General features: G+C 48.8%; 1 protein-coding gene across 1 annotated transcript in view; it reads left to right on the top strand.

Moving 5' to 3' along the window:
• The first annotated feature begins 2,831 nt into the window (after positions 1 to 2,831).
• The window catches only part of GNG7 (G protein subunit gamma 7), a 150,613-nt gene continuing 130,088 nt past the window's right edge, over positions 2,832 to 23,356 (top strand). The window contains exon 1 of the mRNA XM_082652065.1: positions 2,832 to 2,927. The gene's annotated coding sequence lies outside the window, so the exon portion shown is untranslated. The remainder of the gene's footprint in view (positions 2,928 to 23,356) is intronic.

The following is a 23,356-nucleotide window of genomic DNA, read 5'->3' as shown; positions in this document are numbered from 1 at the left end:
ATTTGTGGTCTCAGCATGAGGCCAGCTGGGCTGTGGTCTCATCCAAAGGCATGACCAGGGACAGATCCACATCCAGCTCATGTGCTCCTGGGCAGCGTTCAGTTGCCTGTGGTCTCAGGACTGAGGGTCTCAGCTGCCTGCTGGCCGTGGCTGGAGCTGCCCTCAGCTCCCTGCCTCCTGGGCCTCTCCCTGGGGCCACTCACAGCGCTGGTGTCATTAGGTGCAAGGAAGCGGCACGTGTGTGTGTACGTGCGCGTGTGCACCCGCAAAAGAGAGGTCATGTGACCACGTGGACTGTACGTGGGTAAGAGGGACTGTTTGTGTCCATCTTGGTAGCAGTGTGTTTTTTTCCTTCTGCATCTGTATGGCTGTTCACTCCGCAAATATTTACTGTGCCCACTGTGAGCAGGAGGGAGTGTGTGTGTGTGCACGTGTGTGTCACCGCCCGGCGTGTGGACAGGCCCACGGAAGAACAGGTAGCATCCTGTCTGAGCACTGCGGAACACCCCTGTCCTGTGGCGGGTCCAGGGCCCACCAGCAGCTGGTGTTGACCCCTCCCACTTGAAGGTGCCGGAGAAAGTGGGGCTGCGCAGGGGTCTGCAGCCCTTTCTCAGGGACACACCCTGATAGCACAATCTCCCTGGGGCTCTGCCTGCCTCCAGGCCTCTCCTGCCCCAGGCCCTGCCCCGACCCTGGGGTTCTCCAGCAGGAGGGGGCCCAGAGCCTGCCCCAGCTGCTGGCCCGTCCTGCCTCGGCACCGCTGGGTCTGGGGACCGTGCCAGGCCACGCTTGCTGTCCCCGCCCCTGCCCCCTCGCCTCCCGCATGTGGGTGCCCCCCGACCCCGCTGTGGGGTCTGTGTAGCATTTGCTCTACAAATAGTCTTCCTGCAATAAAGAAGTGGATTCCGCATTCCCCAAAAGTGCGCCTTTTTTGGGTTGGGGAGGTCAGCTCGCCACCTGTAAAGGATGAGAGAGACCAGAAAGATGGGGGTGAGGGATGGGTCTGTGGGAAGAGTTCCGACTTCTGTGACGAGGACTCTGGGGCATCATGGGAACATTTCAGTGCTTCACCCCTGTGACCCCCACAAGAGATCACACCAGCCCTGCTGGACCCTGTACTTCCTGCAGCCATTGAGGTGATCGGGCAGGCACTATGATCCTCATATTACCTGGAGAACAACCTGCAGGATGTAAAGCAACTATACTCCAATAAAAATTAATTAAAAGAACAACAACAACAAACAAACCTGCAGGGCCTCAGTTTTCCCATCCACTAAATGGCTCAGGGCAGATTTCGTGAATTTATGAACACGGCCGGGACTAGGGTGAGAGAGCGAGGCACTCACCACGTGTGACAAAAAACTCAGCCATCTAGATACATATTTTACTGCAATATTTAATTTAAAGGAAGCCATGATGAACAGAACATCACTATTTTTGAAATAAAGACAGGATCTGACAGGGCTGGGGCTAGAGAGTAGCAAAGGAGGTGGTTTGCACCAGCGCAGAATCAAATCTTGTCTTTCTTTAAAATTTTAGTTATTTTGTTCATCATGGATTATTTCTGCATTTATTTTGACTTTTTAAAATATGGCATTTATACAGTATTTATCTGGATAGTGAGTGTTTTGGGGTGCCCCCTTAGGTTCAGGATTTGAGAAAAGTGCCTCACTTGCCTCACCCCAGCCCTGCCCTAATCTGTCTTTGGGGCTGCAAGAATCGCCAGACCTGATTTTTCAAGAATGCCTGGAAATCTGGATTTCTCTTTGTGAAACAACCTGATTTTTAAATGTTGGCAACGAATTTAGAATTTTACAGCATTTGCGGGCCACCAGTTTGCAACCCTTGTGCAGACAGTAATTCCTCCTGTGGGATGGAGCTGGGGAGTGAGATGCTGTCCCCAGGCACCTGGTTCTGCCTGTGCACTGCAGGGGGTGAGCAGGGAGGTTCCTGCAGGGATGACAGCAGCCGTGGGGGGGCCCAGCTGGGAGGCCAGCAGCTCAGATCACAGAGTAACAGTGTTGCACAAAGTTCTGGAAGTCCCAGAATACGGTGGCTCCATCTTCCTGTATAGGAAAGTCTCCCCTCCATGACCGCTGGGTACTTTTGGAGACAAACCAAATGTTTCCCATCATCAACGAGGGAGCATGTTAAAAATGCACATTCCAGGCGTTCAGTTCCTTTCAGGATTCTGGTTCATTCGATTTGGGTGGGGGCCCAGGAGTCTGCATTTTACAATCAAGGCCCAGGAGTTAGGATATTAAGAAACCCTGGACAGGGTTGGGCAAATGACCTTGAGTTTAACCTCTCTGAGACTCAGTTTCCACCCCTGTGAAACGGGGGGTAATATCGTCTCGCCTCCTAGCCTTATGCAGAGCGTTCAACGAGAGGAAGCAGTTATTATTATTATCTTGCAGGTCAAGCGCCTGATTAGGAGGGGATATTCTCCCCCCGCACGTGAGGTAGGGTTCGTATTTGAAGCCGCGGCCCCACCCGGGATTCGAACTCGCGAAACGCCTCGCGCCTCCTCGACGTCACTAAGTCACCTCTGAAACTCGGCTCGCCGCCCCGCTGCGGGGTGCCCCACGCTGTACCTATTTGCATATTAGCATAGCTCCTCCCCCCTGCGCCTTCTTCCCTTGCGGGTGGCCAGCAGCGGTGCCACTCAACGCTCCGCCTCCCGGCCCCGCCCACGCCCCACGCCCCACCCCCTCTCCCTGGCGCAGCCTACCCCGCTGCCTGCCCTGCGCCCCGCCCCGAGCCCTGGCTCCCGCCGCCGGCGCCCGCGATTGGCCGCGTTGGGCGCCAATGCCCGCCCCGTGCGAGCCGCCCCCGCCCCCGCGGAGGGGAGCGAGCGCTCGCGGGCCCGTGGTGGGTTCGGCTGCGCTGCGTGAGGGGCTGAGGCGGTCGTGGTGGCGCGAGCGCAGGTAAGGGCGCGTGCGGCCGCGATTTGGGCCAGGGTCTGCGGCCACCGCCTCGAGTGCCAGGGGCAGGGCGCGGCCGGGGCGGATGGGAGGCCCGGGCGGCCGCGGGTGGCGAGTTCTGGAACGGCTGCGGACGGAATCGGGGGTCGGGGTCTGTGAGGAGGGGCCGGGGATCCGGCTTAGGGGTTGGGGTCGGGATTCCTGAAGGAGGTGCTGGGCTGGGGGTTTGGGGTGGAGTTGGAGGCTGGAGCGGGGGGTCGAGGTTAGCTGGGGAGGGGACTGCGATGGAGTTGGGGGTCCCGGTGGCCGAGGAGGGTGATAGAGGAACTCGGGCTCAGGGTGAGCTGGCACAGGGCCAGAGAGCTGAGTTGGGGGGAGCCGAGGGAAGAGGGGGCGTCAGGCTCCTTTCAGAAAGCTTCCGAGGGCTATCAGGAGAAATGGAGAGTTAGGAGTCTGTGAGTGATGAGAAAGGAGGGGTGGGGGAGGGAGGTGGGATAGAAGCTGAGAGACAACCCCCCCCCCCCGGTTTTGCAGGAGGTTGATTATTCCGGAGGAAATGGGGGGATCTTGGTTAGAAGTCAGTTATGAGGATTGTGGAGGGGAATCCCCCCCACTTCGGCTAATCACCTGGTGTAGAAGGGGGCATGGGGCAGAAACCCCTTGGCAAGGCAGTGAGCTGCGGGAGATGGGCTTTGGACACACTTTGCAAGTTCTGTTTCTGGGAGGCAGGGTGCAAAGGGGAAGCAGAAAGGCTCGTGTTGGTGACTGAATTTTCCAGGAATTTGGGGGCTCAGGAGCCCGGAATCAAAGTGGGAGTTTTGTGGACAATGATATTGAGGGAAGTGGGTGGCGCTTTTATTTTTCCTGGGGAGCGGGGGTTGCTCAGGGCTGGAAGGTGGGCGGTAGAAGACAGGCGTGATGAGCAGCAAAGAGCCTTCCCCCTTGCTAGGTGTCAGCGAGGCAAACGCCAAGTTCACAGACTTGTTCAGTCGCGTGCTGTGGTCTTGCACGGGTTGAGAGTGTAGCGGGCTCTGGAAGGTGGGCCCGTGTCCCCATGTCCACTCGGGCTGCTTGCTCGGCTGTGTCGCCTCTGGGGATTTAGTTTACTCCTCTGTAAAGTTGGGATAATAAAATAGGAGCAGGTACCTCACAGGATGGCCGCGAGGGTCAAATGAGGGGATGCGTGTACCTCGCACGCTCCTGGCACATGGCAAGGGTACATGTGCGTTGATAATAATGTTCTAAATTAAGGTTTTTTGGGGGGGAGGAAGGTGGGTGGGTAGAATTACTGGGTTGTCAGGGAGGGGAGAGAAGGAATCACTTGAAGCTTGACACCAGTCCCTCAATCTTGGGGTGCACATAAGAATCCCCTCTGGAGCTTTAAAAAAGAATCTGCAAAAACAGTTGTTTCTTCATGTTATTAAAAATGAAGGGAAAACAACAACAACAAAAGCCAGGTCTACGTGCACCTGCCTGGATTCTGAAACTTTATCGAGGAACAAGCACATCTACTTAAGAGAAAGCTTCTCGGGTGGTTTTGATTAAGTGTACCCCACAGGAGCCATTCGGATGTGTGCCCTGAAGGGGACCACTGGGCCACGACTATATGAGCTTTACAGCTTGGGTTCTCGTGATGGACCAGGGTCTTTCCCCTTGGCAGTGCTGACAAACATCGCACTGCTGGCATTGGGGCTGGGTCTGTGGGGGGCCATCCTGGGCACTGGGGGGCGTGGAGTAGCATCCCTGGCCCCATCCACTCAATGCCAGGACTCCTCCCCCGCCAGTGTGACAATGACAGATGTCCCCAGACGTCACCCCCTGCCCCCAGGGAGCAGAATCACCCCTGGTGGAGACACCTTTTCGGAAACAAAACTAAGTTATTTTCTCCTTTAAAGGTCACACCTCACCTTTGATCCTTAGGAAGTATGGCCATTCAGATTTGGGTTAGTTTTTATATCATCTTGTGTTCTGGTTTTGAGAGGAAAAAAAAAAAAATCACACCGCTTTTAGAGAATTTTAGAAATGCTGACTTCTTTCTAGGTGGGTCTTTTGTGTGGCTTTTGAACACCTATACTGATTTTGAATATAGGATTAATTGATTGGCCGCAGTCACTGGAAGACGCCTACATTTGCGATTTGTTTCCTTGGCTGTAACCTAGTGCAGGAGGCTTCTGCAGGAGCTTGAGTTCTTCCAGTGGTTCTTGGTCGCCACCTGCAAATAATTGTGACGGAGGCCATTGTTTTCTGCTCCATGTTTCATAAAGCCTGGGGCCCTATAGTTTGAAGGGAAAGACAACTGAATATGAATTACCCTGACACACAGACAGTTCAGCTTCCTGAACTGAATGGAAGCATTTTTCTGGGTACACCCTGTTGTGGTGTAAAAAGTGCCTTCTTCTCACTTCTCAAAGTGTTATTACAGGTTTTCTCATTTGCATCTGGAAACAAATAGTCGTCTTTAAAATTGGATTTCCTATGGCATTTATGTTGTTTTCCTTTGGCTGTGCCGAGGGGCATGCAGGATCTTAGGTCCCCAGCCAGGGATTGAACCCGTGTCCCCTGCAGTGGAAGCGCAGTCTTAACCACTGGACCGCCAGGGAAGTCCCAGGCATTTGTGTTCTTGAAGCTCCTGTGTAATTTCTTAGGGAAGCGTGGTTGGGCCAGGCTTCCATGACTTTGGAACTTTCTGGAGCTTTCTAGAGAGGACGGTACCCAGGACAGTTGCGTGAATGCTGGGTGTTGACCCAAACTTCAACCCCTTCCATTGCTCCCTGCAGGCTGCTGTGTCTTCACAGCCCAAGGGAGATGGGCCGAGCCACGTCTTTGTTCTGGGAAGGTTTGTCTCCTGCAGGCCCCGTCCTTGACAATGTCAAGGTTTGCCATGTTCAATGCTCATTTCAACACCTCTGGACCTCGCTTTTCACTGCTTCTCTCTTGTGCTGCCCTTGGGCATGGCGTCTCCCTCCCTCTCTTCAGGGTCTAGAGAAAAGTGTTCATTCCGTATGTCACCCAGGAGACCTCAGAGACCTGACTGGGTCACTGAAAAGGTGGGTGACTTGTCCCAGGCACTCACATCCCGCCCCCTCCTCGTCCACGCTGTGACGTTGCATCTTGTCCTGCAAGCTGGTGGATAGGGGGGCTTGTGGGCAGCTCTGAGACTCTAACAGAAAGAGTACCAGTTCTCCCTGAGAACCTTGCAAAGGGCAAAAGTCTTACTTTTTTATTTTTTAAATTGAGGTACAATTGCCATTTCATAAAACTCAGCCACTTTAGCACACAGTTCAGTTTTTTCATACGTTTATCGAGTTGTGCAACAATCTCTAGAAACCCGTCTTAGAACCTTCCATCACCTCAGTAAGATCTCCATCCCCATGAGCAATCACCCTGATCCCCCCTCCCCAGCTGACAACCACGAATCCACTCTCTGTGTCTGTGGATCTGCCTGTGCTGGATGTTTCCCATCAGTGGAATCACACACTGTGTGTCCTTCTGTGTCTGGCTTCTCTCTCTGAGCATCGTGTTCTCAGGGTCCATCCACGTGGTAGCAAGTGTCAGGGCTTCTCTCCTTTCGTGGCTGAGTGACGTTCCTGTGTGTGGAGGGACACGTGTTTATCCGTTCACCTGTCGGTGGACATCTCGGCTGCTCCCACATTTTGGCGGTAAAGAATCGTGCTGCTATGTAAATGGTTTTTTTCCTGGGCATTTGACAGCCCACTAAACTGAAGCTCAGAGGTTGGGGGTGGTCATGCGGGCATCAGCACCCCCGGATCTGCCTTTCTCTCTCCCGTCTGTGTTTCTTCCCCCCTTGAGTTAAGTGTTTCCCCGTCTCTCGATCAGAACATCCCAGCTGGCAGATCAGCCTCTGGTCTCTCCTGCTCCGATGGGTTGACCCCCCCCACCCATGACCAGAATCTTCTCTCTAAAACTGAGATTGGTTCGTCATTTTCCCGCCACCTTCACCAGCTCATCACCCACTCGACAAAATCGAGATTGCTTCCTTGGGCCTTGGTGGCACCGGGGAGTTGGGCCCACCCCACCTTCGGAGTGACCTTCACTTGGCCTCCAGTTACCACCGCTCCCGGTCCTCCTGGCCTCCCGCCCAGCTCAGGCCCCCCGGCTTTCCTGGATGGTGCAGTGTGCTGTCTCCTTTGTCTGAAATCTTCCTTCCTTCCTTCCTTCCTCTCCCCAACAAAGGCTGGTTGTGTGCCTATTTTAAGCTTCAGACCGGGTGCCAGGCTCCGGGAGCACCACGTGAATGGGACGCTTGTGTGCGTGTGGGGCGCAGCGTAGAGACGGGGCCCCGGGGCCTTTCTGTCCCTGGCCCGGCTCTCTGAGTTGGGGTCCCTGGGGGTGGCGGAGATGGGGGCCCAGGCCTGTGTGTTCCATGAGCTCCCCAGGTACGCGGCGACAGGAAGAAGTCTGTTGGGGGGCGGAGAGGTGGGGATGACACCTGTGCATAGGACGTCAGGGGCAGAGGCCAGAGAGAAGGTTTGCACCGAGAAGTTTGCCAGGGCCAGGGTCTCCCCTGTCCCTGGGCACGCTAGACCCTGGGGTTGGTCATCCTCTATCCGGGGCCCTCCTGGGCACCGTGGCTGTGGAGCAGCTCCCTGGCCTCCACCCTGTCGATGCCGGGATGCAGTGCCGAGGGGGAGAAACTGATTTGTAGAAGTTGCTCCCCTTTTTGGAGTTTCTGAAAATTAACTGTTTGGAGATGATAAAAGACAAAAAGATGACCCATCTTTGCAGTATGTCAATTAGTTTGCTTTCCATGACTGTGGGTGTGCATGGGAGTGTGCATGTGAGTTTCCGCAGCTCTTTGCTAACATGATGAGGTGCCGGGCAAGGGGCCAGGTGAATCTGGGGTGCGAATTAATTTGAAACCTGCCTGCCAGCTCTGCTTTGTGACAGTTACTAATGATCATATCTTTTGTCCTTGGTTGTCAAGACCGTGACCCCTGCCCCTGCCTTCTTAAGAAGCTCCTTAATTTGTTGGACAAAAAAGTCAAGAGAAATCAAAAACAGGAGATGAATCCAGCCAAGTCCGTGCAGCTCCTGTGCTGGAGCAGACAGGCTGTGGCTGGGAGGGTCAGAATAAGGCCCCGGCCCCACCAGCCCTGTCTTTGCCTACTTGTGTGACTTTCCTGGGGCCCCCGTAACAAAGCGCCACAGACCAGGTGGCCTGAAGCAACAGAAATCTGTCTTTTCCCAGTCCTGGAGGCCAGAAGTCTGAAATCAGTGTGGGTCGAGCCGCGCTTCCCCTGGGGGCTCCAGGGCAGGGTCCTTCCTGCCTCTTCTGGCTTCTGGAAGGTGGTAGTTTCCAGCAACTCTTGGTGCTCCGTGGCTTGTAGATGCATCTCTCTGGTCTCAGCCTCGGTCATCACGTGGCCATCACCCTGTGTGTCTGTCAAAGAAAACCCAGGGCTGGACGGTAGTTAGAACAGTAAAAACAGACTTTACCCTGAAACGATTGCAACGGGGAAAAGAAACCTCAGTGTGGAACTAGGCTCCACTCTGAATACAGCACGGACAAGCGGGGACGCATAGCCGAGGAGCCGGTGGGGGTCCGTGGATGGAAAATGGCCAAGAGGAAGCATAAGGGAAGATTCTGGTTAAAGGGACCTCTGAAGATTCCGGCTGCAGGTGGCCGGATCAGACATCACCTGGGGGAGGGGCTGAGGAGCCGTAGCAGGTATTGGGAGTTATCAGATGTCGAGGCTGGGGGGGGTCTCAATCAACCAACTTAGCAGGATCCTTGTTAAAACTGGACGATGCAGAGATGAACACGGGAACCCAAATGTCGAGGTCCCATTGAAAAGTTCAAGGTAGCCTGAGTAGAATCGGGTCAAGGAGAGCATCTTTATCAAGGCTCACGCGTGTCCACGTTTCCCTCTTCTGAGGACACCAGTCACTGGCTTAGGGCCACCCTACTTTAGCTCGATGACACCCACAAAGATGCCATTTCCAAATCAGGTCCCATTCCCAGCTACCGGGCCTAGGAAGCGCACGTATCTTTGTGGGGGGACACTGCACCCCACGCCACCTAGAAAGGGGTCACCCTCATGGGGTGGGAGTCAGCTTTTGTGGGGCACTGTGGTCCTAGTTTCTAAATGCGCTTTTCCCCTCTCCCCCCGTTCCCTCTCTCTGAACACCAGAAAAGTCAACGTTGGCACCATCTGACAGAAAATGGAGAACTCGGGGCCTGACTGGGCCCCTGGGAGGAAGCGGGAGTTTTCAAGTTCTCGGGGACAGGAGCGTGGAGGAGGTCACAGGTTACCTCGCAGCCCCGGGGAAGCTCTTGGTTATTTGTCATCTGGAGGACGGGGCAGGAACACCCTCCTTGGCCACTTCCAGGTTGTGCAGATCCAGTGAGGCGCCTCTGGAGGAGCTGGTGGGAATTTTCTGCAAATATGAGCCGTTCTTGTTATTAACGTGATGGGTTTGTTTAAGGCAGGGTTTCTCCTCCTCAGCAGTGTGGACACTGGGCGTCCGTCCGGTCATCCTCTCTGGGGGGCTGTCCTGGGCACTGTGGGGTGTGGAGCAGCCTCCCTGGACCACACCCACTCGATGCCAGGAGCCCCCACTCCTGATAGCCATAGATGCCCGAGACATGGCCCAGTGTCCCCTGAGGGGGCAGAGTCACCCGCAGATGGGAACCATTGGGCTGAACTATGTCTAATAAGATTTTACAATTCTATGATTGCACTAAAGTAAAAAGATACTTTTTAAAAATTTTTAATTTTAATTTTATTTATTTATCTTTGGTCGCATTGGGTCTTCGCTGTTGAGCACGGGCTTCAGTAGTTAGCTGCTCCACGGCATGTGGGATCTTCCCGAAGCAGGGCTTGAACCCGTGTCCCCTGCATTGGCAGGTGGATTCTTAATCAATGCGCCACCAGGGAAGTCCCCAAAGATACTTTTTTTAATAGACTTTTTTTTGCTTATTTCTTTTTGTTTTCTGTTTTTATTTTTTGGCTGTGCCGCACAGCATGTGGGATCTTCGTTTCCAGATCAGGGATCGAACCGGCACCCCCTGCACTGGAAGTGCGGAGTCGTAACCACTGGACCGCCAGGGAAGTCCTTTAATAGACTTTATTTTTTTTTAGAGCAGTTTTAGGTTCACAGCAAAACTGAGCAGAAAGTACAGAGGTTTCCCGTACGCCCCTGCCCCCCATGTGGACACAGCCTCCCCCATCATCATCGTCCCCCACCAGTGAGACTTTCGTTATAATCAAGAAACCTACGTGGACATGTCACTATCACCCAGTGTCTGTAGTTGACCTGAGGGTTCCCGCTTAGTCTTGTATGTTCTACGGGTTGAGACAGATATATACGGACATGTATCCACCTTGACAGTACCATGCGGAATAGTTTCACTGCCCTAAAAATCCTCTGTGCTCTGCCAGTTCATCCTCCCTCCCCATTATTTTGTTTTTATGGGCAAGGAGCTAAGAACAGCTTAGTAACCTTGAGTGCCCGTAGGGACAGGTTTAACTCTACAGTGTACGGAGTTTTATATGAATTATTTCTCCACGGTCTCCACTCCAAAAAGCCATGCTGTCCAAACAGAAACAGGATTTGAGCCTCAGATGTAATTGTATTTTTAAATTTTTTTTTGGCTGCGTTGGGTCTTTGTTGCTCCACGTGGGCTTTCTCTAGTTGGTGGTGAGTGGGGGCTGCTCTTCATTGTGGTGTGTGAGCTTCTCATTGCTGTGGCTTCTCTTGTTGCAGAGCATGGGCTGTAAGCGTGCGGGCTTCAGTAGTTGTAGCACGTGGGCTCAGTAGTTGTGGCTCGCAGGCCCTAGAGCGCATGGGCTTCAGTAGTTGTGGCGCACGGGCTTAGTTGCTCCTCGGCATGTGGGATCTTCCCGGACCAGGGCTCGAACCCGTGTCCCCTCCATTGGCGGGTAGATTCTTAACCACTGCGCCACCAGGGAAGTCCCTATTTTTTAATATTTTAAAATTTTATTTTATTGAAGTATAGTTGATTTACAATGTGTTAATTTCTGCTGTACAGCAAAGTGAAAGTTATACACATATATACATTCTTTTTTTTTTTTAATTTTGTTTTCTGTTACGATTTATCCCAGGAGTTTGGATATAGTTCCCTGTGCTCTACAGTAGGACCTTGTTGTTTATCCATTCTAAATGTAACAGTTTGCATCTACTAACCCCAAACTTCCATTCCATCCCTTTCTCTCCCCCGCTCCCCCTTGGCAACCACAAGTCTGTCCTCTATGTCTGTGAATCTGTTTCTGTTTCATGGATAGGTTCATTTGTGCCGTATTTTAGATTCCACGTATAAGTGCTATCATACGGTATTTGTGTTTCTTTTTCTAACTTACTTCACTTAGTATGATAATCTCTAGTATCAATGTTGCTGCAAATGGCATTATTTTGTCCTTTTTTATGACTGAGTCATATTCCATTGTATCTATGTACCACATCTTTATCCGTTCATCTGTTGATGGACATTTAGGTTGTTTCCACGTCTTGGCTATTGTGAATAGTGCTGCTATGAACGTAGGGGTGCATGTATCTTTTTGAATTAGAGTTTTCTCCAGATATATGCCCATTTGGTGTGTCGTTTTTAGAGCTACTGAAGTATCTGCAGGTTGAAAATGGGGATTGAGAATCAGAGCATCTTGGAAAGTCAGTTGTGGAAGGGCCCCGAGATTGACCAGTCCAGGGGGCGGCATGGCTTATGGGCCAGATCCTCCATCGCCATCTATTTTTGTAAGGCCCCTGAGCTAAGAATGGTTTTTCTGTTTGTTTGTTGTTTTGGCCCTGCCTCACGGCTTGCGGGATCTTAGTTCCCCGACCAGGGATTGAACCCAGGCCCTTGGCAGTGAAAGCACCGAGCTCTAACCGCTGGTCCACCAGGGAATGGGCCACCAGGGAATTCCCAGAATGGTTTTTACCTTTTTCTTTTTCTTTTTAATTGGGATATAGTTGCTTTACAACGTTGTATTAGTTTCTGCTGTATAACGAAGTGAATCAGCTATATGTATACATATATCCCCTCCCTCTTGGACCTCCTCTCACCCCCCATCCCACCCATCTAGGTCAGCACAGAGCACAGAGCTGAGCTTCCTGTGCTCTACAGCAGGTTCCAACTAGCTATCCGTTTTACACAGGGCAGTGCACATACGTCAATCCCAGTCTCCCAGTTCATCTCCCTCCCCTGGCCCCCCGCTGTGTCCACACGTCAGTTCTCTATGTCTGCGCCTCTATTCCTGCCCTTCAAACAGGTTCATCTGTACCATTTTTAAATGGTTGAAAAAAATCAAACGAAGCCTGATATGTCATGACGCATGAAAATTACAGAGTTCACGTTTCAGTGTCCAGAAGCAAAGTCTTATTGGCACAGATCCACATGCATCCGTTCACGTGTTGCTCATGGCGGCTTTCCCACCACACACGAGACGCTAAGGCTCTCAAAGCAGAAAATATTGATTCTTTGGCCCCTTCCAGGAAAAGTCTGGCCACCCCTCTAGTCCAGCTTGTGTGATTTACAGATGGCGAGACTGAGGCCCAGCGGTTTCCCGGGTTCATGGCAATGCTGGGACTTGAACTTGGGGTTTCATAGCTTTTATGGTTTCATTTAAGCTCTAGTATTGGGAGAGCAAATAATACTTGACTTCTGAGACGTTGCCTCTGATGCTGCCTAGTTAGGAGCTTGGATTCCCATAGCCTTCTGGGTGAGCGGGGGTTAATGATTTGGGAACAACTGTATGGAATGGTTATATTTCCCGTAGCATTGTGCCCTACTGAGATGGATCATTGATTTTCTGTAGTGTCATGAGACGTGAGGGACACGCGTCTTAGAAATAACAGGCTCTTAGATTTAAAGAACCGTGGCCTCTGATAGCTCAAAAATAGGTCTCATTATAAGACATCAATTATGTTTATTATAACGTTACTTAAAAATGTACAAACATCAAACTTTGTATATAAATGTCTGTGCTCGTAGCTTTTACATAATGAACAGAAGAAAAGCATGTAAAGTAAATGAAAACAAAATAGTAACACAGTGAAGTAATGGGCATCCAAATGCATATTCAGACGAACGCTTGTAATGTCAGGCGATGGGTGTTTTTTAGAAAGATGTTCCAAGAGCCACAGTTTGCCACGCATAGCGTCCCAGAGCATCCCAGAGCGAGCTTGGAAAAGGCCAGGTTGCGGTGAAAACTAGGCTCCCTTCCCTGAGCCGGGGCTCCTTGCTCAGCACCTGCTGAACTTAGCACTGCCTTTCTCTTTAGGTTGAGAAACTGACAGATTAGTTCTTCCAGGCTGACTTGTAAATATTTGAGGCAGGAGCCAGAAATGGAATTTTTTTCTCCTTCAAATTGCTACTTAATGAAATGCAGAGCTGTTCTTTTTTTTTTTCAGAGTTGTTTTTGACTTGAATGATTGACAGCAGGAGGTGGTGGGAGGAAGCTGGGCTGGTGGGGCTTTGGGGAGGAGCTGGGCGGTTTTTATTGTTTAAAAAAATAGATTGGCTTCGTTCTGTCTCTCTGTCTCTGCCTCTCTCTCTGTCTCTCTTTGTCTCCTTCTGTCTCTGTCTTTCTGTCTCTCTTTCTCTCTGTCTCTCTTTTTCTGTCTCTCTGTCTCTCCCTCTGTCTCTGTCTCTCTGTCTTTGTCTCTGTCTCTCTCTGTCTCTTTCTATCTCTCTCTCTCTCTGTCTCTTTTTCTCTGTCTCTCTCTCTCTGTCTCTCTTTCTCTCTCTCATCAGACGGTTCCAGGAGCTTCTCAGGGGCTGCGTAAAGAAAACAAAGCATGTCCAGTGATGTTCACAAACCTCACATGTGTGTGCAGTTTGGGGCCATGAAGGACAGGGGACCAGGGTTCTGGAACCTCAGGTTCCAGTTTCAGCTCCATTTCTTTCTTTTTTTTTTTTTTTAAAAAAAAATTTATTTATTTATTTGTTGTGCCGGGTCTTAGTTGCTGTATGTGGGCTCCTTAGTTGTGGCATGAGAACTGTTAGTTGCGGCATGCATGTGGAATCTAGTTCCCTGGCCAGGGATCGAATCCGGACCCCCTGCATTGGGAGCGCAGAGTCTTAGCCAGTGCGCCACCAGAGAAGTCCCTCAGCTCCATTTCTTATTTCCAAATTGTCAAAGTCCCCCGTCCTCTGGGCCTCCGCTTCCCTCACTGTGAAATGGGGCATAGGATAAGCTGATACTCATGCCCGTCGCTCTGGGTGCCACAGCCAGCACCCCACATGTCGTCTCTAAGAAGGATAGTGGGCTGCATTCTGAGATCTGCTTTTTTAAAAAAATTTTATTGAAGTATAGCTGATTTACAATGTTGTGTTAATTTCTGCTGTATAGCAAAGTGATTCAGTTATACATATATACTCCTTTTCATATTCTTTTCTATTATAGATTATTACAAGATATTGAATATAGTTCCCTGTGCTCTATAGTAGGACCTTGTTGTTTATCCATCCTATGTATAATAGTTTCATCTGGCAATCCCAAACTCCCTGTTTCTTTTTAATTAACTTTTTTATTTTGGACTAATTTCAGGTGTCCAGAAAAGTCACAGAGGTAGTACAGAGAGTCCCGTGTACCCCTCACCCAACCTCTACCACCACCAGCATCCTGCTTTCCAGGGGTGCCTTTGCCACCCTAGGAAATCAGCGTGGGTGCATCACCATTGACTCAAGCCCGTACTGAGTTTGGATTCCACTAGCTTCCCCTGATGTCCTTTTCTGCCCCAGGGCCCCATCCAGCATCCCACATGACGTTTAGTCGTCACGTCTTCTCAGCCCCTCTGAGCGATGACAGTTTCTCTAACTTTCCTTGTCTTTCATGCCTGGACAGCTGTGAGGAGGACGGGTCAGGAGTTTTGCAAGATGCCCCTCGGTGTGGGTTAGTTTAATGTTTTTCTCGTGATTAGATCGAGGTTACAGATTTGGGGAAGAACCCACAGCTGAGTGCCTTCTCATCCTGTCCCAGGGGTCCCTGACACCCACGTGGCATCACCCAGATGTTAACCTTGAACACCTGCCTCAGGTAGTATTTGCCCCCTCAGGTACGCAGAGGCCCGGATTAGTCTCCTCCCTGCCCCCTGCCCCCCCCCCCACCAGAACTGTTCCCGTCTCCATCCTCTGTGCTGTGAACTTTGCCTTGCATCTTTGCAGTGTGATGTCAGCTTTCTCCTGGTTCGATCATACCCAACAAAGGCTGTGCTCCTGGAAGTGACTTCGGGGAGTTGAAAACTCATTGTCTTGCATATTGTGGCCGCAGACACTGCTGGGTGTTGGGGAGAAGCGTCTTCATCCTACTGTGAGACACATGGGTCCCACCCATCCCAAATCCATGCATTGGTGGGGGGCGGACTTGGACGGTCCCGCTGCTGGTGACTGAAATCCCAGCGGAAGCCAGCCCTTCCTGAGTGTTCTGGCCCAGGTTTGCATAGGTGCCATGTTCTGATCAAAGGAGGGGGAGCTTTGAAACCCCAGGGTAGAGTTTTTTTTTAAAATATGTATTTATTTATTTATTCATTTTGGCTGCGCTGGGTCTTAGTTGTGGCATGTGTATCTTTAGTTGCTGCGTGCGGACTTCTTAGTTGCGGCATGCGGGATGTAGCTCCCCGACCAGGGATCAAACCGGGGTCCCCTGCGTTGGGAGCGTGGAGTCCCACCCCCTGGACCCCCAGGGACACCCCCGAAACCCCGGGGGAGAGTTTTGGCACAGACGGCCCGAGGCTGGGAGGCCTCCCGAGGGCGCTGCTGCCCCTGCCCTCCCGCCTGGGTCCCTGCCTCCGAGCAGCGCCCTGGGTGCTGGCTCACACATTGGAGGAGCATCTGGCCAAAGCAGAGGGTTGCTGGAAAGCAGCCTGCTTTGTGGGGAGGTGTTTGGTGTGTCCTTTAAAAGTGAAACTGGGCACCCCTGGGAGATGTCTGGGAGAAAGCGGGCAGGAGTTGCCCCCGCTCTGGGACCTGGGATGGTGAATGGGACCCTTTGTTGCTCCGAAGCCTTTTTTTCAGTGGCCTCTTTACTCAGCTATCAATGTCGGATGGTGCCAGGGGCAGGTGTAAGGGACCATCCCATGCATGTTTCCCGCCGCCCCAGAGGAGGGCCCTGCCAGTCATGGTAGTTTCTGGGAATCAATAAATCAGTTTATCACATGCCAGACACCATCCCCCTTCCTTCTCCCCTAGCCCCGCCCCCGCCCATCTCTGCTCAGCACAGTGTGAGCACCCTAACTCACCTCCCTGCATCCACTTCCGCCCACTCTGATTTGTTTTGTTTTTTCATCGTGGTGAGTTACACGTCGCTTTAAATTCACCACTTTAACCGTTTCTAGTGTACAGCTCAGCAGCATTAAGTACATTCACGCTGTTGTGCGACCACTGCCCCCCTCCCGCCCCCGCATCCATCCTGCACCTTTTCATCTTGTGAATTTGCAACTGTCCCCATTAAACACTCCCCTGTCCCCCTCCCCAGCCCCTGACAACTAGGAACCCACTCTGACTCTGCGGATCTGCCTGTCCTGGACGTTTCCCATCCGTGGAGGCACACCCTGTGTGTCCTTCTGCGTCTGGCTTCTCTCACTGAGCGTCGTGTTCTCAGGGTCCGTCCACGCTCATATTTTACAGCAGAAGAGTATTCCTTTGTACTCACCTGTCACGTTGTTTTGAGGCATTCATCTGTCGATGGGCGTTGAGGTGTTTCCACTTCTCGATTGCTGTGACTCGGGCTGCAGTGAACGTTTGTCCGGCTGTTTTCAGTCCTCTCGGGTGGATAACCAGGAGTGGCATCGCGGGGCCCATCATCTGTTTTTTTTTTTTTTTTTTTGCGGTACGTGGGCCTCTCACTGCTGTGGCCTCTCCCACTCCGGACGCGCAGGCTCAGCGGCCATGGTTCACGGGCGCAGCCGCTCCACGGCATGTGGGATCCTCCCGGACCGGGGCACGAACCCGCGTCCCCTGCATCGGCAGGCGGACTCTCAACCACCGCGCCACCAGGGAAGCCCCCATCATCTGTTTTTAAACCTCTAGATTGTTTGTGCTTCTCTGCCTGGTGGGATTTTCATCCATTTGCTGCTTCTCTCGCAGCTCAGCCCTGGGGGACTCTGGCAGGATTTGAGTTCTTCTGGCTGATTCCATTCACCGGCTCCCCGCCTTCATTCTTGTTTCTGTACAACTGGCCTGGGGCAGCTTTCTCTGCACTGTTGATTTGTCTCCCTCCTGCCTCTGGGGTCGCACTCCTGCTTCCTTCCCCTGGCCTGGAATGCCCTCTGCTCTCTGTTATGACAAACGCCACCTCCTTGCTGCCAGCCTGACCCTCCTACGGCCCCCTGTTCCCCGTGCCTGGCTTCAACTTACTCCTGTGTCCAGTGATGCCACCCTGAACCCACCGGACTCCCAGCCACCTCTGCTCAGCAGTCGCCGGGGGACCTCACCCAGTTTTCTTTAGCCTGAGCTTCAGTGTTTGGTTGGTTGGTTGGTTTTCTCTCTAAAGGAGGCTCCTGCCTCAAGGGCGGTCAAGCAGACCACACAGAATGTTATGTCTAGTAGCCAGCAAGGATTAAATGTGCAGAAAAAAATGGGTTTTTTATTCAGACAAAAGCATGGAAGAGTGAAAAAAGCAGAAGAAGCTGTGATAGAGTGATGGCCCCAAGGACGTCCCGGTTCTGGTCCTGGGGCCTGTGGACATGTCACCTCACGGGGCAGAGGGGACTTTGCGGGTGGGATTAAGTTAAGGCCCCTGAGACGGGGAGGACCCTGGATTCCCGGTGGGCCCAGCATCATCCCAGGGTCCTTATAAGAGGGAGGCGGGAGGGTCAGACGCAGAGAGAGACGGGAGATGCTGCGCTGCTGGCTGTGAGGATGCAGGAGGGGCCGCGAGCCAGGGATGCGGCGCCTCTGGAAGCTGGAAAAGGCGGGAACCGATGCTCCCCTGGAGGCTCCGGCAGGACCAGCCCTGCCCACACCTGGATTTAGCCCCGTGAGGCCCAAGTCACACTCCTGACCCCCAGAACCATGAGAGAAACAATGTGTGTGTGTGGTTATTTTTTTAACATCTTTATTGGAGTATAATTGCCTTACATTGTTGTGTTAGTTGCTGCTGTATAACAAAGTGAATCAGCTATATGTATACGTATAACCCCATATCCCCTCCCTCTTGCGTCTCCCTCCCACCCTCCTTATCCCACCCCTCTAGTTGGTCACAAAACATGAGTGGGTCTCCCTGTGCTATGCAGCTGCTTCCCACTAGCTATCTATTTAACATTTGGTAGTGTATATATGTCCATGCCACTCTCTCACTTTGTCCCAGCTTACCCTTCCCCCTTCCTGTGTCCTCAAGTCCATTCTCTACGTCTGCATCTTTATTGCTGACCTGCCCCTAGGTTCTCCAGAACCTTTTTTTTTTTTAGATTCCATATACATGTGTTAGAATTACGGCATTTCTCTTTCTGACTTACTTCACTCTGTATGACAGTCTCTAGGTCCATCACCTCACTACAAATAACTCAATTTCGTTTCTTTTTATGGCTGAGTAATATTCCATTGTATATATGTGCCACATCTTCTTTATCCATTCATCTGTTGATGGACACTTAGGTTGCTTCCACGTCCTGGCTATTGTAAATAGAGCTGCAATGAACATTGTGGTACATGACTCTTTTGGAATTATGGTTTTCTCAGGGTATACGCCCAGTAGTGGGATTGCTGGGTCATATAGTAGTTCTATTTTTAGTTTCTTAAGGAACCTCCATACTGTTCTCCATAGTGGCTGTATCAATTTACATTCCCACCAACAGTGCAAGAGGGTTCCCTTTTCTCCACACCCTCTCCAGCATTTATTGTTTGTAGATTTTTTGATGATGGCCATTCTGACTGGTGTGAGGTGATACCTCATTGTAGTTTTGATTTGCATTTCTCTAATGATTAGTGATGTTGAGCATCCTTTCATGTGTTTGTTGGCAATCTGTATATCTTCTTTGGAGAAATGTCTATTTAGGTCTTCTGCCCATTTTTGGATTGGGTTGTTTGTTTTTTTGATATTGAGCTGCATGAGATGCTTGTATATTTTGGAGATTAATCCTTTGTCAGTTGCTTCATTTGCAAATATTTTCTCCCATTCTGAGGGTTGTCTTTTCGTCTTGTTTATGATTTCCTTTGCTATGCAAAAGCTTTTAAGTTTCATTAGGTCCCATTTGTTTATTTTTGTTTATATTTCCATTTCTTTAGGAGGTGGGTGAAAAAGGATCTTACTGTGATTTATGTCATAGAGTGTTCTGCCTGTGTTTTACTCTTAAGAGTTTTATAGTGTCTGGCCTTACATTTAGGTCTTTAATCCATTTTGAGTTTATTTTTGTGTATGGTATTAGGGAGTGTTCTGATTTCATTCTTTTATGTGTAGCTGTCCAGTTTGCCCAGCACCACTTATTGAAGAGGCTGTCTTTTCTCCATTGTATATTCTTGCCTCCTTTATCGAAGATAAGGTGACCATATGTGCGTGGGTTTATCTCTGGGCTTTCTATCCTGTTCCATTGATCTGTACTTCTGTTTTTGTGTCAGTACCATACTGTCTTGATTACTGTAGCTTTGTAGTATAGTCTGAAGTCAGGGCACCTGATCCTCCAGCTCCGTTTTTCTTTCTCAAGATTGCTTTGGCTATTTGGGGTCTTTCGTGTTTCCATAAAAATTGTGAAATTTTTGGTTCTAGTTCTGTGAAAAATGCCATTGGTAGTTTGATAGGGATTGCATTGAATCTGTAGATTGCTTTAGGTACTATAGTCATTTTCACAATGTTGATTCTTGCAATCCAAGAACATGGTATATGTCTCTATCTGTATCATCTTTAATTTCTTTCATCAGTGTCTTATAGTTTTCTGCATACAGGTCTTTTGTCTCCTTAGGTAGGTTTATTCCTAGGTATTTTATTCTTTTTGTTGCAGTGGTAGATGGGAGTGTTTCCTTAATTTCTCTTTCAGATTTTTCATCATTAGTGTATAGGAATGCCAGAGATTTCTGTGCATTAATTTTGTATCCTGCTACTCTACCAAATTCATTGATTAGTTCTAGTAGTTTTCTGGTAGCATCTTTAGGATTCTCTAGGTATAGTGTCATGTCATCTGCAAACAGTGACAGTTTTACTTCTTCTTTACTGATTTGGATTCCTTTTATTTCTTTTTCTTCTCTGATTGCTGTGGTTAAAACTTCCAAAATTATGTTGAATAATAATGGTGAGAGTGGGCAACCTTGTCTTATTCCTGATCTTAGTGGAAATGGTTTCAGTTTTTCACCATTGAGAACGATGTTGGCTGTGGGTTTGTCATATATGACCTTTATTATGTTGAGGTAAGTTCCCTCTATGCCTACTTTCTGGAAGGTTTTTATCATAAATGGGTGTTGAATTTTGTCAAAAGCTTTTTCTGCATCTATTGAGATGATCATATGGTTTTTATCCTTAAATTTGTTAATGTGGTGTCTCACAGTGATTGACTTGCGTATATTGAAGAATCCTTGCATTCCTGACATAAACCCCACTTGCTCATGGTGTATGGTCCTTTTAATGTGCTGCTGTATTCTGTTTGCTACTATTTTGTTGAGGATTTTTGCATCTATGTTCATCAGTGATATTGGCCCGTAGTTTTCTTTTTTTGTAACATCTTTGTCTGGTTTTGGTATCAGGGTGATGGTGGCTTCGTAGAATGTGTTTGGGAGTGTTCCTCCCTCTGCTATATTTTGGAAGAGTTTGAGAAGGATAGGTGTTAGCTCTTCTCTAAATGTTTGATAGAATTTGCCTGTGAAGCCATCTGGTCCTGGGCTTTTGTTTGTTGGAAGATTTTTAATCACAGTTTCAATTTCACTGCTTGTGATTGGTCTGTTTATATTTTCTATTTCTTCCTGCTTCAGTCTCAGAAGGTTGTGCTTTTCTAAGAATTTGTCCATTTCTTCCAGGTTGTCCATTTTATTGGCATAGAGTTGCTTGTAGTAATCTCTCATGATCCTTTGTATTTCTGCAGTGTCAGTTGTTACTTCTCCTTTTTCATTTCTAATTCTGTTGATTTGAGTCTTCTCCCTTTTTTTCTTGGTGAGTCTGGCTAATGGTTTATCAATTTTGTTTATCTTCTCAAAGAACCACCTTTTAGTTTTATTGATCTTTGCTATTGTTTCCTTTATTTCTTTTTCATTTATTTCTGATCTGATCTTTATGATTTCTTTCCTTTTGCTAACTTTGGGGTTTTTTTGTTCCTCTTTCTCTAATTGCTTTAGGTGTAAGGTTAGGTTTATTTGAGATTTTTCTTGTTTCTTGAGGTGGGATTGTATTGCTATAAACCTCCCTCTTAGAACTGCTTTTTGCTTCGTCCCATAGGTTTTGGGCCGTCGTGTTTTCATTGTCATTTGTTTCTAGGTATTTTTTGATTTCCTCTTTGATTTCTTCAGTGATCTCTTGGTTATTTAGTAGCGTATTGTTTAGCCTCCATGTATTTGTATTCTTTACAGTTTTTTTTCCTGTGATTGATATCTAATCTCATAGCGTTGTGGTCGGAAAAGATACTTGATACGATTTCAATTTTCTTAAATTTACCAAGGCTTGATTTGTGACCCAAGATATGTTCTATCCTGGAGAATGTTCTATGAGCACTTGAGAAGAAAGTGTATTCTGTTGTTTTTGGATGGAATGTCCTATAAATATCAATTAAGTCCATCTTGTTTAATGTATCATTTAAAGCTTGTGTTTCCTTATTTTCATTTTGGTTGACCTTTCCATTGGTGAAAGTGGGGTGTTAAAGTCCCCTACTATTATTGTGTTACTGTTGATTTCCCCTTTTATGGCTGTTAGCATTTGCCTTATGTATTGGGGTGCTCCTATGTTGGGTGCATAAATATTTACGATTGTTATATCTTCTTCTTGGATTGATCTCTTGATCATTATGTATGTCCTTTGTCTCTTGTAATAGTCTTTATTTTACAGTCTATTTTGTCTGATATGAGAATTGCTACTCCAGCTTTCTTTTGATTTCTGTTTGCATGAAATATCTTTTTCTATCCCCTCACTTTCAGTCTGTATGTGTCCCTAGGTCTGAAGTGGGTCTCTTGTAGACAGCGTATATAAGGGTCTTGTTTTTATATCCATTCAGCCAGTCTGTGTCTTTTGGTTGGAGCATTTCATCCATTTACATTTAAGGTAATTATTGATATGTATGTTCCTATTACCATTTTCTTAATTGTTTTAGGTTTGTTTAGGTTTTAGGTTTGTTATTGTAGGTCTTTTTTTCCTTCTTTTGTGTTTCCTGCCTAGAGAAGTTCCTTTAGCATTTGTTGTAAAGCTGGTTTGGTGGTTCTGAATCTTCTTAGCTTTTGCTTGTCTGTAAAGGTTTTAATTTCTCTGTTGAATCTGAATGAGATCCTTGCTGGGTAGAGTAATCTTGGTTGTAGGTTTTTGCCTTTCATCACTTTGATTATGTCTTGCCACCCCCTTCTGGCTTGCAGAGTTTCTGCAATCCCCTTATGGGGATTCCCTTCTATGTTATTTGTTGCTTTTCCCTTGCTGCTTTTAGTATGTTTTCTTTGTATTTAATCTTTGACAGTTTGATTAATATGTGTCTTGGCGTGTTTCTCCTTGGATTTATCCTGTATGGGACTCTCTGTGCTTCCTGGACTTGATTGACTATTTCCTTCCCCATATTAGGGAAGTTTTCAACTATAATCCCTTCAAATATTTTCTCAGTCCCTTTCTTTTTCTCTTCTTCTTCTGGGACCCCTATAATTTGAATGTTGGTGCGTTAATGTTGTCCCAGAGGTCTCTGAGAGTGTCCTCAATTCTTTTCATTCTTTTTCTTTATTCTGCTCTGCTGTAGTTATTTCCACTATTTTATCTTCCAGGTCACGTATCCGTTCTTCTGCCTCAATTATTCTGTTATTGATTCCTTCTAGAGAATTTTAAATTTCATTTATTGTGTTGTTCATCATTGTTTGTTTGCTCTTTAGTTCTTCTAGGTCCTTGTTAAACGTTTCTTGTATCTTCTCCATTCTATTTCCAAGATTTTGGATCATCTTTACTATCATTACTCTGAATTCTTTTTCAGGTAGACTGCCTAATTCCTCTTCATTTGTTTGGTCTAGTGAGTTTTTACCTAGCTCCTTCATCTGATGCATATTTCTCTGTCTTCTCATTTTGCTTAACTTACTGTGTTTGGGGTCTCCTTTTCGCAGGCTGCAGGTTCGTAGTTCCTGTTGTTTTTGGTGTCTGCCCCCAGTGGGTAAGGTTGGTTCAGTGGGTTGTGTAGACTTCCTGGTGGAGGGAACTGGTGCCTGTGTTCTGGTGGATGAGGCTGGATCTTGTCTTTCTGGTGGGCAGGACCGCGTCTGGTGGCGTGTTTTGGGCTGTCTGTGAACTTAGTATGATTTTAGGCACCCTCTCTGCTAATGGGTGGGGTTGTGTTCCTGTCTTGCTAGTTGTTTGGCA

This window comes from Grampus griseus (genome assembly GCF_964374135.1).
Source record: "Grampus griseus genome assembly, chromosome: 3".
NCBI lineage: Eukaryota > Metazoa > Chordata > Mammalia > Artiodactyla > Delphinidae > Grampus > Grampus griseus.
The sequence above is the reverse complement of the archived record's forward strand: the minus strand, read 5'-3'. Positions and strand labels throughout refer to the sequence as shown.